Below are 7,188 nucleotides of genomic sequence, written 5' to 3' on the forward strand. Positions count from 1 at the left end.
ATATGCTTCGTCAATTCTTTTAAGACACCATCCTCTGATTTCGTCAATTCCTTTAAGACACCATCCTCTGATAAGGGAAAGGATGTGCTTACCAAAGAGACCCTCAATGAGGAACCAACATGGAAATCCAGAGTAGATGAAATCTACATCCTATCATATGGGTCATTAGTATAATATAATCTATGAAATACATCTCCATGATTAGGGCCCCACACATAGAGAAATATAGAATAGTAGGTAAAAAACAAAAATAAAATCTTATATCATTATTAAATACTTAATTGATAAGTTATCTTTATTTTGTAAGACATTTATTAAATTATTTAAATATATATGTTTTTTTCTTAATTATTTTACCTCTAATCCTATGTTTTCAACAAGAAAGTGTGTTGGTATATAAGTTTTATACTAATTTGAATTACTATAAAGTTTTTTACAAATTTTAAACCCATCAATTAAAGCAATTATAGTTCACAATTTATTTTTTTAAACAATATGATAGACATGATTTAAGTACTTCACTATTTTAAATACCAATCAAAGTTAAGAGTTTGTAATTACAAGACAACAGATTTGCATTCCATCACCACATAGAACCTTGTCATCTAACAATGTATTAACATTTTTTTTTTTATGTTTCCTTGAATTTATGCCTTCTTTCTTAAGTCAAACTGACAAAATTAAATTGAGTATTATAGAATGACTTGGCATATTACAATTAAAAATCCATAAATATTTTACTTTTCTTTAATAGTTGAACTATTTTTCCTTTATCTTATTTATTTAAAAATTTTGTCTAATATATTTTTATGACTAAACATATTGTGAAGCTAAACAAATTTAGCTTAAAATGTAATATGATCCTAAAAAAACTTAATTTCAAATGACAATTTCAAAATAATATATTTGGCAGCATATTTTTTTATTCAAATTAACACTGAGTTCAAACAAACAAAATGACAATTTCAAAATAATATATTTGATAACATATTTTTAATTCAAATTAACACCAAGTTTAAATAAGCAATAAATTAATTATTTGATATAAGAAATATTCTCTCTAGTTTTTGTCCATTTCATCGTGATTTCACCCAAAGGTCTTACCATTTTCAAATGAGAACTTTTGCAAAATAATAAATAAATAAATTATTTGATATAAGAAATCTTCTCTCTGATTTTTATACATTTCATTGTAAATAAAATCTCTTGTTTTTAACCATTTCATAGTAAATAAAATCTCTTGTTTTATTTACGCACCCAAAGGTTTTACCATTTTCAAGTGAGAACTTTTGCATTGAGGAATCCACTAATCTCTTGTTTTTGTCCATTTCATAGTAAATAAAATCTCTTGTTTTATTTACACACCCAAAGGTCTTACCATTTTCAAGTGAGAACTTTTTGCACTGAGGAATCCGCTAACTTCAAGCCTTTACTGCTATTATTACAAGTTAAGTTAGTTTTGGTAGTAAATGAAGAATTTTTGTATTGCTCATTTGAAGTTTTCAAATCAAATAGGCTATAACATAACGTTCATCCATCATATTAAAGTAGTCATTCTCTATGCAAAGAATTAACACAAGATTTGAACCAACAATTTCAAAAGAATGTTGCCAATTAATTTATATCTAAGAATTTGTAGAAATTTAAAATATAATTAAAATTGTTTTTATATTTTTGGGTAAGTAAATGTTTTTATTATTAAAAAATTACTTTCAAAAATAAAATAGAAAAAGCCCTACAACCAACATAAGAATATGATGTAAATCTCTACATTCATCATAGAATCAAATCTTGTAGTGTCCAGTTGATCTTGAGAGTGGTTTAGTAAATTTTCAATGGATTGTGAATAATTTACACATTTATTTGTACTGGGCTTGAGAATTCATCAATGTCCTGTTTGTATTGAGTATTAATTCTTGTTTTTAAATTATAGTAGTCAATGATTGGGAAACATGGACTGATTTTTCTGAAAATTAAAGCCAATTTTATGGATTAAGTATAATATGATCATACAGAAAGCAGTTTATCTCAAACAACAACTTCAAACTCAAATTGAACAACATTCTTTGATTAATAGTTAATAAAATGATATAATGATACTAATGATATGTAAATGCATCCAGAGTACATCTCTTCCTACCAAGAGCGTTTGCGGGACTTGCACATCACAAAAGCTTTATATTTGAAATTGAATCGAACAACCTTAATTAGGTACTCGATTGGAATTAATTAAATCGACCCTGAGAATATTTTCTCTGTTCTGCTATATTGGCCTCACCAAAAAGATGTTCATGGATATAGTAACCCGTTACAAGATCCGATATCCAAAACCTCTTTTAATAACCTACAGTAGATGTATCAATGACTTGTTTTGGTTCTGCTCGAATTAATCTTCTACTTTCTGCCTGGGAATCTTCTATTGCATTGTATCCTAGCCTGCATAGGAACATCAATTAAAAGGGAATAGAATCAATCTTCTACTTTCTGCCTGGGAATCCTCTACTGCATTGTATCCTAGCCTGCACAGGAACATCAATTAAAAGGGAACATAATCAAGTAAATTAGTTTTTATTTCTAATATAAACTTTGATTTTAAAAGTGTGGAGTTCATAATATGTTGTTGGAGAAGATTTTAATGGCGTTGTGAAGGGAGCTTACATAGCTGAATGCCTAGATTTGATCCCATATCTGTGCCTTCCATGCCCCCAACTCAAGAAAGAGAAGCCACAGATGGAAAAGAGATCTCGCCATGAGGAGCGTCTTGCTTATGTCCATTATGGAGTTGCCTTGGATGTTGTTGTAGTGGGGGACAGTGCTGATGCCACTGCGCGAGAAGCTCAAAATGAAGCAGAAAACCATTTCTTCCCCATCCAATAATCCGTTGCAAAAACTTTGTGTGCCATTTTTCAATTTGAAATCCCAGGCGGGAGGATATTTGAATTTTAAAATATTTTAGTGCCGAGGTAGCATTGAATGCATTTAAGTTCATGTCTTATCCACCACTTGCATTCACTTTTGGGAGCCGGAGTGGGGCAGAGTGCTGGAAAGGAGAGTTGTGAAGTTGTCAGAATATTGAAAGTATTAACGGAACAGCAACAGAGATGGATGGGGCCCATAAAAAAACTTTAATAACCTGCAATTGAGATAAGCTCGACAGATCCCAACAAGCCTATGTAATTCTCAAGTCGACAAGGTAAGTGTAAGGGAAATTAGAGGGCGGGTAATTATCCGAGCATCCTGGCGACATTTTTCACGGTGGAGCCATCGGATAAGAAGTAACTGGCTCAACATCCTCTTCAGAAGTGATGCCATTTATCAAAGTTGAAGACCCTAAATTTGAATCGTAGGGGGCCTGCGAATCGAGTTGCGACCTACTCTTATCCACACGTCAACCATTCCCCATGCCTTACCAGATGGCGTCCAGAGCTGGAAATTGGAAGACTCAGTGTAGTATCCGTCGACATTATTGGATTTGGCCACGAATTCTTTAAGCAAAATGATGGCACTGCATTCGAGCTTTGAATAGTGGAAAGGTGGCTCATGCATATGGGATTCTACATGCATACATTCTAATTCTTTGTCTTCTTCGAGCTCGCGGGCGTCGACAATGCAAGAAAATTTCATGTTCCAGGTGGGGTGCGTGTTTCTGATCTTGTCAATGTTGCTGCAATATTTGTCCTCAAGGTTTATCAATGCCACGCATAGGGTTCTCAGCTTGAACAAGGGATTTCTACACTTGAGAACCCTAGCAGAGACTATGTCGACCTCTATCAACCGCTTTTACATTTCAAACCCACGACCTCCTTCTCATATCCTATTTACCATATTGGAGTCTGTCGAAAGTGAAGAAGGGCCATCTTGTATTTGACCCCACGCCTTGAATGGAATCATTGGTTTTAGTAGGAATTTTAGCTTTTGTTCAAACCTCAGAGCATAAAGTGAGGGTCTAGATGTCTCTCGAATCCTTGGAATATTAATTGAGAGGTGAAGATTGATCGAGGAGGGTGCTATATTTCAAAATTTCGCTTGTCATGAGCTTAATTTGAAAACATGTTGTGCTATGGTGTGGATTTGCAGCATCATGCATAGTAGCATATGTGTATCATCATTGTATGTATCATGACGAAAACAGAAATCTGACACTAAACATCCCGGTGAAATGGACATTACCAAATCCCTAATAGGTCCTCATGATATTAAGGTATTGATACTCTTAGGGACATTAAATATTCTATAGCCTTGGAAATATTGGTTGCCATAAGAGATAGGTCCAACACAACCCCTTCACCACAAGCTAGGGATACCTTTTGGCATCCATTAAATATACCTTTTGCAAAAGGCATATTTAATGGATGCCAAAAGGTATCCCTGACTTGGGGCAGAGGGGTTGTGTTGGACCTATCTCTTATGATGTCAGTGCTTGTTTTGGCATCCATTAAAATATACTTTACTCTCTTGTTGGGTTGTCTTCACATCTAACATCCATTAAATATCTCATTAGGTACATCTCTTATAGTGTCAGTGAATGGATGGTGGAGGAATTGTATTATATGCCTTTGGCCGACAATAAATGTACCGTGTATTGACTCCACATGCAAAGAGATAGATAGAGATAAAGGTATCCTGGGCTTGGAGATGTTGTTGGTGGGCCACCATCATTAGCGAAATTTTGAGGTCTAAAATGGGCCTCCTAAGAAAAATGTGCAACCAAAATAAACTATAAAAACCAATAGGATTCAAGATGACGACGTCAACCATTGGGGATGATTCACCATTTTTGGAGTCAAAAAGTACAAAGATTAAAAAATAATAAAATAATAAAACTACCTTTTCAACTCGTATTTTCAACTTATATCCTTGAGTTTTTATTAAAATTTCAAGCAGGAGCACTCGTTAGATGCAAAATTTAATTTATCATCCAAGGAGTACCCATGTTGCATACTTTTGATGGACCCTACTACATGAAAAACGTGATTCCAATCATGTTTTTCATGTATTTCTTATTTTTCATGTAGAAAGGTCCATCAAAAGTATGCAACATGGGTACTCCTTGGATGAGGAATCGAATTTTGTATCCAACAAGTGTTTCCGCTCTTTATTTGAGCAAACCCATAGGGAGATAAGTTGAAAATACAAGTTGAAAAAATAGTTTTGTTATTTTTCCCTCTAAAATTTAATGATGTAATCTAATCTTATTTTATTATTTCCACTATTATTTTATAATTTCCTTAGGAGGCCCATTTTAGACCTCAAAAGTCCCCTAATGGCCTTAAAGGAAAAACATGTGAAAACTACTCATAAATGTTTTATGGTACCCCTTCAAAATATGGCAAAGCATCCCATTCCCGAATCCCGGTCCTTAAAAATATCTCTATAAAATATTCAAAGTACTTTTGAACCCGAGGAAAAGACACCAACTTCCTAGGCAAATCTTAACAACAAAACCAATCATTGGCTTAGTGAATGGCCATAAATATCTTATGGGCATACACATTGTCATAATTCTCGGGTAGTGTTTCCTATATGCGTTAAGGGAAATTTCTCTTAGGATCCACTCGACTGCAGAGTCTTTATGACTCCCCAACCGGATATGCATGATGTTATCATCCATCTCGCCATCTTTTTTTTCATCGAAACGCATCAACATGCGCATCATATTCCCATCCATTTCCTCACACCACACTATATTATTTACCATGGAATATTACCCTACGAAATGATATATATGAAGTGGATTGTCCAAAAACACTGTATACGAAATGACACGATATATGATTTGTATTTACGCCTTAATGTTAACCTATTTGAATACAAATTTTGAATTTGAAAACCTGCCCAAAACAATTCAAATTCAAAGTTTGAGCATGTAAACTTATCCTACCCATGTTTTATTTGAACAACATCAACCACATTTAACGCATGTAGGACATTGGTTTGTAAAGGGCAATGGTGCAGGGCAGTGGTGCAGCCATTGAAATTGGAGTTGGAAGAGCAGATATGTGTGAGAAGGTGGTGAGAAGAGGATGGTGGTGGTGGCATAGGCGGTGGAGCCGTTGGCAGCAGTGATTAGGGGGAGTGAATTGAAGGTGGAGCTAGTGGCAGAGGCGTCCAGGCTTAGCCAAATTTTGGATGGGAATATGATGCGCATGTTGTTGTGTTTCGATGGCCATATACATTAAAAAAAGGACAGTGAGATGGATGATAACACCATGCACATCCAGTTGGGGAGTCATAAAGACTCTACAGTCGGCTGAATCCTAAGAGAATTTCCCTTAACGCATATTCACAGCTTGGTTAATGCTATCAGGAAATGCTGCTCAAGAATTATGACAGTGTGTATGCCCATATGATAGTTATGGCCATTCACTAAGTCAATGATTGGTTTAGTGATTTGTTGTTAAGATTTGTTATTTTCTTGGCCCTCACTCCGTGTGCGAATATATCAATTCAAAATGGTAATTGTCTTACTCTTAGACAAATTTTGTAACATTGAAATGTGGTATTAAAATTTATATAATTTTATTTCTTTAAATAATTTAGGTTTACTTTCTCATATTTTGAGACTGTAAGATTGAAGTTAACATCCTAACGTATGAAAAAGAAAAATGAAGTCTTATTAATGTGTATGTGATAAAGGGGCTTTCAGAATATACTTGTAAAGTGACTCGAAATGGGACGTTGCTATTGATCTCAAGTCACATATTGATATTGGTTTTGCGGGTTGCAATATCATATTTTCATTTTTAATACTTAAATAATAATTAATTGTAAAAATATTTTGAAATATCACATTGTAAATAAAATGTTTCACATCGTAAATGTGCAAAATAATATTCTACAAAATTATAATTAAAAAGCTATAAATATTATTAATATAATGTCAAATAAAAAGTATTATGGTAAATTTAAATTTGTATAATCTATAAAAATAAATTAGAGTTTGGAGAATTTTGGGATGACAATATCTGTAAACACTCAAATAAATTTGGATTTTGTTTGTTAGAGTTTTAACCATGCATTGAGTTAATATGAAAAAAAGGAGATGACAACGATAATGAGGACATCCTCCTCACATAACCTTTTGAGTATGAGAGTCATATCACAAGTTTGAATTGGGGGAGAAAGATGAAATCTTAAATCAATACACGGATTTGGCAATTGTTAATTGGGTGGAGAAAGATCAAAATC

The 7,188-nt window shown here is 33.6% G+C and overlaps 1 pseudogene; it reads right to left on the bottom strand.

Moving 5' to 3' along the window:
• Window positions 1-3,250: 3,250 nt before the first annotated feature.
• Window positions 3,251-3,786, bottom strand: LOC149216640 (uncharacterized; annotated as a pseudogene).
• Between the last annotated feature and the right edge of the window lie 3,402 nt (window positions 3,787-7,188).

Source organism: Pinus tabuliformis, chromosome 1_1 (genome assembly GCF_031772625.1).
Source record: "Pinus tabuliformis cultivar Carrire ecotype Pingquan chromosome 1_1, CPIR1, whole genome shotgun sequence".
Lineage (NCBI taxonomy): Eukaryota > Viridiplantae > Streptophyta > Pinopsida > Pinales > Pinaceae > Pinus > Pinus tabuliformis.